This window comes from Alexandromys fortis, unplaced genomic scaffold (genome assembly GCF_014885135.2).
Source record: "Alexandromys fortis isolate MF-2015 unplaced genomic scaffold, M_Fortis_MF-2015_v1.1 scaffold_19, whole genome shotgun sequence".
Taxonomy (NCBI): domain Eukaryota; kingdom Metazoa; phylum Chordata; class Mammalia; order Rodentia; family Cricetidae; genus Alexandromys; species Alexandromys fortis.
Window position 1 is genome coordinate 12,268,365 of NW_026067890.1, and position 8,678 is coordinate 12,277,042.

Sequence of the window (8,678 nt, forward strand, 5' to 3'; positions counted from 1 at the left end):
CCAGTTCCCTTAACTCACACACACACACACACACACACACACACACACACGAGCGTGTGTGTACACACACACACATACACATGTGTGCACAAGTGCACACATGCACAGCAGGCCTGAGTACTTTAAACTAACAGCTAATTAAATGAGGTGAAAAGGTCTCAAGTAAGTAGTCCTGCAATAGTGAGGGAGAGGACCAATGTAAGGGAACAGAAATGGAGGTGGATAGGAGAGCTAGTGGATAAGCTACAGCCATCCAAGGGAAGAGAGAAAAGAGTTCTGGGGAGAATAAAGTGCATCCCAGAAGGCCTGGGTGAGAGAAGGAGCCCGAGCCACACAACAGACTGAAATGAACGCAGCATGAACAGGATGGCAGCAAGGTGGCATATGGGAAGGGCCACATTTGCCACTTTAGCAAGAAAGCATTTCAGAACACAAGAAATGTTTCTGAGTAAGGAGGTACTAAGATAGACAAGAATCCATACTGGATTTAGCTCAAAAAAGATGGTCCATGGCTGGAGAAACAGTTTTGATATTGTGTTGTCCTTGAAACCAAATTAGGGTGTGTTGGGAAGGTACGAATGAGGAACTGAATCAAGGATATGGGTAATGGCTTATTATTGTACCTTTAAGGAGAAGTGGGTTGATAAATTGGTTTCTAAAGAGGAATGTGAGGCTTGGGCATGTCAACAATCTGGGGGAAAAGAACCAATAAGAAAACATTGGTATTCTGGGGCATAGAGATGATCAGCAAATCAAAATCATCTGGACGATGTGAGCAATGAGATTAGAGGGCCGATGGTGCAATGAGAGTGTTTAGCTAGACTCTCTTCTTCCATATTAAGAAGGGACATCAAAGGAAGAGGGGTGTGGATGCACATAAATGTATAGCTTGGCTAGTAGGAAGTTTAAAACTATTTACTACATAATCACCACTTTAATCTCTTTGGTAGAATGGGGAAAAAAATTTACCAACCCCACATCAGACAGAGGACTCATCTCAAAATATACAAAGAACTCAAAAAAATTAGTCATCAAAAAAAACAAATAATCCAATAAAAAATAGAGTACAGTCCTAAACAGAGAATCCTCAACAGAAGAATCTAAAATGGCAGAAAGACACTTAAGGAAATGCTCAACATCCTTAGTCATCAGAGAAATGCAAATCAAAACAACTCTGAGATTCCATCTTATACCTGTAAGAGTGGCCAAAATCAAAAACACTGATGACAACTTCTGCTGGAGAGCTTGTGGGGTAAAGGGAAAACTTTTGCATTGCTGGTGGGAGTGAAAACTGGTACAGCCTCTTTGTATGTCAGTGTGGTGATTTCTCAGAAAATGAGGAAACAACTTCCCTCAAAAGCCAGTAATACCACTTTGGGGTATATATCCAAAAGATGCTCAACTGTACCACAAGAGCGTGTGCTCAATTATGTTTTTAGCAGCATTGTTTGTCATAGCCAGAACCTGGAAACACTCTCACTCTTGAGGAAGGGGCTATATTCTTTTCCAAGACTGATCCTGGATACAGCTGGAATATTCTATGAATCCCCATTTAAACTCTGAAGAATTAACAGGATCCACAGTTCTAGCAGACCAAGGCAAAATAAATAGATGCCAAAGGCTTCTGTACTGGCCCCAACTTCCTAACACACAGAAAGGCCTCAAATGTCTTCTATTAAGAGAAACATAGCATGATCAAGTCCTATCTAGAGGAATATTGCTATACAAACATCCCTATATGGGAATTCACAAGAATTGATGTCTGTGTGGAATATACAGTTTGCTTTTGTAGTCAAGGGAAGATGGTAAGAAACAGTGTAAGGATATTTGCCTGGGTGCAACCCAGTTTCTCAGTCCCTTACTTTCCAAAATATGAGGGTCAATTAGAGAAACCATTAACACAAGTATTTCTGGACCCAACTGCCAGAGTTCCTGATTGAATTCTGTGAAGGTCTGTGAAGGAGCCCAGAGACTTTCCCTTTCCCCGTCTATCTCAAGTGATTCAGCTGCAGATGGTTTGCTCATGAACAATCTGGTAGCAGGGAATAGAAAAGGTGAGAAGAATCCAGGCCACCTCTTCCCACTGCTTAGCCTCTTGTCTCTACAGTAGGCTCAGCTCTGATATAAGGAAGAATGGGCAGAGAAGACAAAAGCAGACTTAAGTGACAGAATCAACAGGTTAATAATCAGCATTTTAAGAAAAATTATGAGCTGTGACAAGCTAGCTCTAGGGAGATGAATGACTAGATCCCTGCTGTGCAGGCATGAGAACATGAGTGTAGATCCTTCACACTCATGTAAAAGGTTAGGAATGCCAATGCACACAAGCATGGGGAGGTAGAGACAGAAGGGTCTGGAAGCTCACTGGTCAGCCAATCTTGCCAATTGCTGGGCTTCAGATTCAACAAGAGATGCTGTCTTAAAATATAAGGGGTTGAACAGTGAAGGGAGCTATCCGTCAGCAATGTCTGGTCTCTTGCCCCAAGAGTGCATAAACCTACTTAAATGTATATACCACACATACACAGCGGGGGAGGGGGTCAGAAAATATAAACTAGATTACAAAGATTTTCTTTTTAATAAATAGTTCTTTGTTCTCCACATAGATACTATCAACTACACCTACAAAAATGGTTTCAGGTGCCATCTATTTGTGAGAACAGGGCCCGTATTAAACCAGCAAGAAGATTCCTCATTGGCTCCATTAATGAGAATGACGAAGTATGCAGAAAATGGGGATGCAGTGAGCCTTGGATGAGCACAGGCTCATAGATGCTCCCAAAATCTGCACTTGAGCTCAACATCAAGTTCCTCAATTATAAATTTCATCCATATCGAGCTCTCCTAAGTCTACAAATATGCTCAAATATGCTCACCTCTAGAACATCTTCCCTAACTGCTCTTTCAAAGGTCTAAGTTTTGTAAAGAAGCTACTTAACAACATGCTGTGAGCTCACAACCTTTGTGACTCCACTTCTCATTTTCCCGTGATCTAGTTTTTTCCAAATGCAGTTTGCCTTGAACTATTTTGAGATGCTTATTATTCGTGATGGTGTCTATTCCTCATACCAGACCTACAAATCAGAAGTTTTTGCTTTGGCACACTTCCCAGCTCACTTACAGAAGCTAAACCTAATAATAGCTGCGAGGATCTTTTATAGTCTAAAATGGTAAAGGAATCCCTCTTTCCAGGCTCCTTGATGACCTTTAAACAACCAAATCCTTTAACTACTGTGTCTAGTTTGGTCAGACAAATTTCTATTCTTTTGACTTCTAAGATATTATTGTTTCTAAGTTTACTGGGTACTTCTCCTTGAACATTTGTCATTCTTTTACATTTCCCTTCCTAGATAGCTCTCCTGGGTGTTTTTTCTCCACTTTAAAATTCCTACCTCCAGCAACTGTCTGGTTCTGACACTATGAATCTGATATCCCAGATGTTAAACACACTTTTGCTTTTCCTAATATTTTTGGAAGCCAAAGATGCCATGGTAGCCATGAGCCAGGGTTTCCCTTTGGTCTCAGGAAATAGCCTTGTGTTAAATTCTCCAATGAATATACTCCATTGCTCCTTGCTATGTACAAACATGCTCTAAATGCCTGTGTGCCTTGTTGCTTCTCAAAAAGAACAAAGTACCCAAGAAACCTTGACTCTTAAGATTTCAATGCTGGATAAAACCTCTTCACATTGAAGATGACTGAATTTAGAAATCATTTTGATCAACAGAATGAGGCAAAAAACATATATTAATATTCAAACTATTAGACGGTGAGTTTCAAGACATCCATGACTATGTAGAGAAATCCCGTATTTAAAAAAAAAAGGAAAAAAGAAGCTAACAAGCAATATTCTTTTTCTAGTGAAAAGCCTTTTGTCTCAAAGAACACTACTTAGATCTTGCAAGCAAATGTTCTGCCCAGGCAGAACCAGAACCAGAATTGAGAGCATTTGTTTAGCTGTTGCTGGTTTCTACATTTAAAACCACTGGTATGATGGGAGTCAAACTGTCTATATTTCGTGTATCAAAAGGCAATAAAATATTGCATTACAAGTCAATGCAATAATTTATGAATATATGCAAAGTTATCAAATATAACAACAACAAAAGGATTGTGTTATAAGCTTTTGAAGAAAAAATGGTTTCACTATATAGCTCTGGCTGGCCTGGAACTCAAAGAGACCTGCCTGCTTCTTCCACTGCCTCCTGGGTTCTGGGTGCTGGGATTAAAGGTGTGCACCATGATGCCCAGCCAGAACATTTTTGTACATTAAGGAATATATTGAAAAATACCAAAATACTTATGATAAGTCCTTTGGTGTTACACCAGAATGATAAAAGCAAAAATCCTGTTAGAATTGTTTCTGTAATAGATTGAATAGATTGGTGGAAAGGTACTATCCATTCTAAATTCGTAAGTCAAGCTCCACCCTCTCCTTTTTGGAAGATGTGGGTCTGGCCCATCTAAGAATAGATCCAGGCAATCTCAAATGGCTCTTTTTAAGCTACAAATTATGAGAAATCATTACCTCTAGTTAAACAGCCAAAGGATACAGAAAAATTCTTTTCCTGTCCTGTCATAAGAACAAGTAACTAGAAAATTAAACTTAGAGTCAAGTCAACACCTGCTTTAAGTCAACAAGCAAGGAACAGGAGTGTGTTCTTAACCAACAGAGCACAGACCACCTTTCTCTGGAGAAGCATGAGACACCTTTCCCTGCAGAGAGGGAATATAATTCTCTTCTGCTCCCAAATCACATATTGCTGATTTTATTCCCATATTCTTTCCATTGAATTAATATCCAGCTCAACAACTCACCAAGAGTGATAACTATTAATAACTGAGCCGAGGTAAGTTGTGCAGCACACAGAGTGCTCCAGGCATCCAGATTAAACAAGTAATTATACAAACGCCCTTTAGTGCCCATTGGCCAACACGAAATCTGCACGAGGGGAAAACAGCAGTAAGCCAAAGTTATACACTTCTAAACACAAATTCATCATCTGAGTTGAAAAGAAGAGGCTTAATGAAAATAAGCAGAGCTTTAAGTAAGAGATTTAAAGCTTGCGTGTAGCTCAGGACAAGTTGGGACTTTTCTGTAGCACGTAGGCATTCCATCAAAAAAAGACTGTACACTGCCCAAAGGACTGGAAGATGCCCTCATTGGCATGCCTCACAACAATACTCTTTAAAGGACTGTGCTTTAAGTTAAAGGAAAAAAAAAAAGGCTGGCATTTCTTCCCACATAAAATTCCTAAGCACTCTCTAGGTTATCTTCTCTTTATCATATATAATTTTACTTTGCTAAGGAAAGTCTATAAAATGGTGGTTTAAAATATGGTTCTAAAACCTTAAAATATCTAACCTTCAGTTTTGAATAAAAGTAAACAATGAAGGGGCCTAGAGTGGTAAAGAGTTCTGTCTGCTCTTCCAGTGGATCCTGGTTCAGTTCTCAGGGCCTATACAGCAACTCACAGGCATCTATCTGTAACTCCAATCCCAGGGAATGCAAAATCTTCTTCTTGCCTCCAAAGGGCTCCTACATGCATATGGTACACTTTCATACACATAAAAATGAATTTAAATATTTAAATTAACAACCCAGGGCTTGACTGTAAGTCAGCAATAGAGTGTTGTATAAGAGTCTGAGTTTGATTTCCTGCACACAAGTACGCATACCCACACACATGCATGCACACACACCAAATGACAACAGCATTGAAAAAGAACAATTATTAACATCTGACAAAATTAAGAGTCTGAAACACAAAATCCCAATAGTCTCAGAAATAGATGCCACGGGTCAGTCGGTGCATCTCATCTCACACCTTGACAGGACCCTCTACAAGTAAATGAAAACTCATGCAAGAGAAATGGAGCAAACCTACTAAAACACTCCAGAATGTTCAGTCGAGGCAGAATTTTACTGATTGAATACCTAGCTCTATGCTTTAAAACCTGTTTCACCTGGGATATCATCATCAGCTCCAAATTGTTAGATTGCTCTTTACGAACAGATGAGGGAGATGGCAAAAGACAGCAAGGGAAGACAGGGTTAGCCCAGCAACTAAGTTCTAAGCATATACTTTAATTATCATGCCTAGCTTAAAATAACTAATATGTCAAGTTGTTGAAAATACTGAGCTTCACAGTGGCAGACACGTCACAGGCTCCGCCAGATCACAAATCTCTAAAGATCACTGAAACGTGAACTTGACTTTAAAAAGCTGGAGTAAGGCCTGCCATCCTAGGTACCTAGAAAATTTGCAAGTGGTATTATTTTAAAAACCAAAACAAAAGCAAAAGCACAGCATGAGTATACTACAGCATCAGTTCAGGATAAATGCCCCAAAAAAAATCCTTCAAAAGTCTAAGTTCCAGGAAATCTTACTCTTATCCTCAGGAAGTGGCTCATTTTGAGCATTTACATGTTATGAATTACATTTCTCTCTTTGCCACGATACGAGGAAGCTTGAAGGCAAACCCCTTACTTCTCAGAGGAACTGTATGGGATTATATGTTGTGCCCCATTCATTAACTAATGCCCCCTAGTATTATATTTCCATTGTATTTTCCTTTCCTTACAAGTTAATAGCTATATATTTCATTTAATTGTTATATACCTTTTCATAAGATACTTAACATTCTCTGTAAGAAAGTTTGGCTTATTCAGATTGGTTCCTAACAAGGGGACCACTATGTCGAAGGGCATTACAGGCGGTGTGGGAGAATATGTGAACAGTCTAGAAAGATTATGTAGAATTCCATAGAGCTGCATAAAAGAGTGTTAACTCTACATGGGGGTCATTGCTTTGTTACTGCTACTAGTGTTACCTATATTGTTAATACTTACCGCAACAGGGAATGAGACTACTGTTTCATGGTTAGCATGGGCCCAGCATTGGGCAGGGGACACTATTTCACTTTTTAAAAAAAATCATAAATCATACATAGACCTACCCTATAACTCTGTGAAGTTATATTGTCCTCAGATCTTTTAAGGCTCAACAGAATGACTTGCATAACCACCAGGGAGCAAAGTAGCTTTGTTACCTGGTACACAGGTGACATCAAAGCCTATAGAGTCATGGCTAAGCATTAAGGCTCCTGCAGCCTCACAGAAGAGACAGTACTTATTCCGAAGAGTTTACAAAGAGACTAATGAGGGGAAGATGTTGGGAGTGGAGTAAGTCCTGAGCAGATGTGTATTGTTTGACATGAGCATGACCCCAATACCTTAGACCCATGGGAATGGCAAAGTCATCCTCTGGTCCCTTATATCAGGATATTGTCAGTGGATAGAGAAAGTGGTGACTGCAACGTTCTCCTCGAGAAAAGAGTCTCATTTGAAGGGCTTAAGAGAAGGTACATATCATTTGGATATGCAGATTGAAGGAACAGGAAAGCCTCTACCAACACTAAGCCAACCACCCCTAGTTTTAGGTTAATAGCCTGAGTGGACAACAATGAAAACCTGGTTGGAGAGGGTGAGGGTGGAGATGGATGATGAACACCTGTAGCTGGAGTGCTTTAAAGAGTTAGTAGGGAAAAGGGCAGGCAGAATTGGAGGCAAGAAATAAATGAGCCATAATTGTGTGTCTATGGTCATGGAAAATACTGAAATGCCGAACACTGCTTGAAGGAAAGCTGATTAAATGGAGAAGACCTTTGCAACAGCAATATCTAAGATGCCTATTGAAATTTAAACTCTTAAATGGCGCACAAATAAAGAACAGGGGATAGGAAGAAGATAAGAAGGAAGCAATCACACACAGAGGCTTCACATGTAGTCCTGTCCATGGAGAGCATGCCAACTATGGGCAGCCCTGGCTTCAGCCTTCAGCATCTCAGAAACTGAGCACGGTGGCACACATCTGAAATCCCAGCAGTTGAGAAGTGGAGGTGGGGGGATCAAAAGTTCAAGCTCAACATCAGCTGCAGAAAGAATTCAATGTCAGCCTGAGCTACATGAGACCCTGCCTCATAAAATAATAATAAATAATCCCACAGAAACCAACTGTGGGTAGAAGGGAAATGTGTTCAATATAGTAAGACACAGAATAGTAATAAATAAAAATGTGTCTCATCTTAAATGCATAATTCCCTCTTTAATCTTCAGTTACATGAGATTTAACAAAGTGACGGAAAGATTGTATGGCAAAGATGCAGATGTACAGAGAGCAAGGGAAGACTGAAATCTCTAGAATCCTGGCTATAAACCAGGAATCTGGAGTAACCACAGTGTCTTCTTGGTATTCCTGTAATTCCTGTAACATACTCTCTGTCCACAAGGGTTGACTAATCAATAGGCTAGGATGAGCGAGGAAGGCTGACAGGGATAAAAGTTTATTAAATACAATCTTTTAAACAAATATATATATATAATAGTATAGTATATATCATATTAAATAAATATATATTATACATATATCATTCAAAAGATTGTGGGCCTAAGTCAAGAGAGGTTTCCAATAAGTGCTGATACATGTGAGAAGCAAGGTGAGTTAAAGAAGACAGTAGTATTTCACAAACTAACAAACAAGCCAAAAAGAAAGGAACATGGGAGGAATATAGACAGCTAAATGGTTATTCTAGGAAAGGAAAGGAAGGGGAGGGGAGGAGAAGAAGATTGGAGGGGAGGGGAGGAAAGGGAAGGGAAGGGAAGAGGAGAGGAGGAG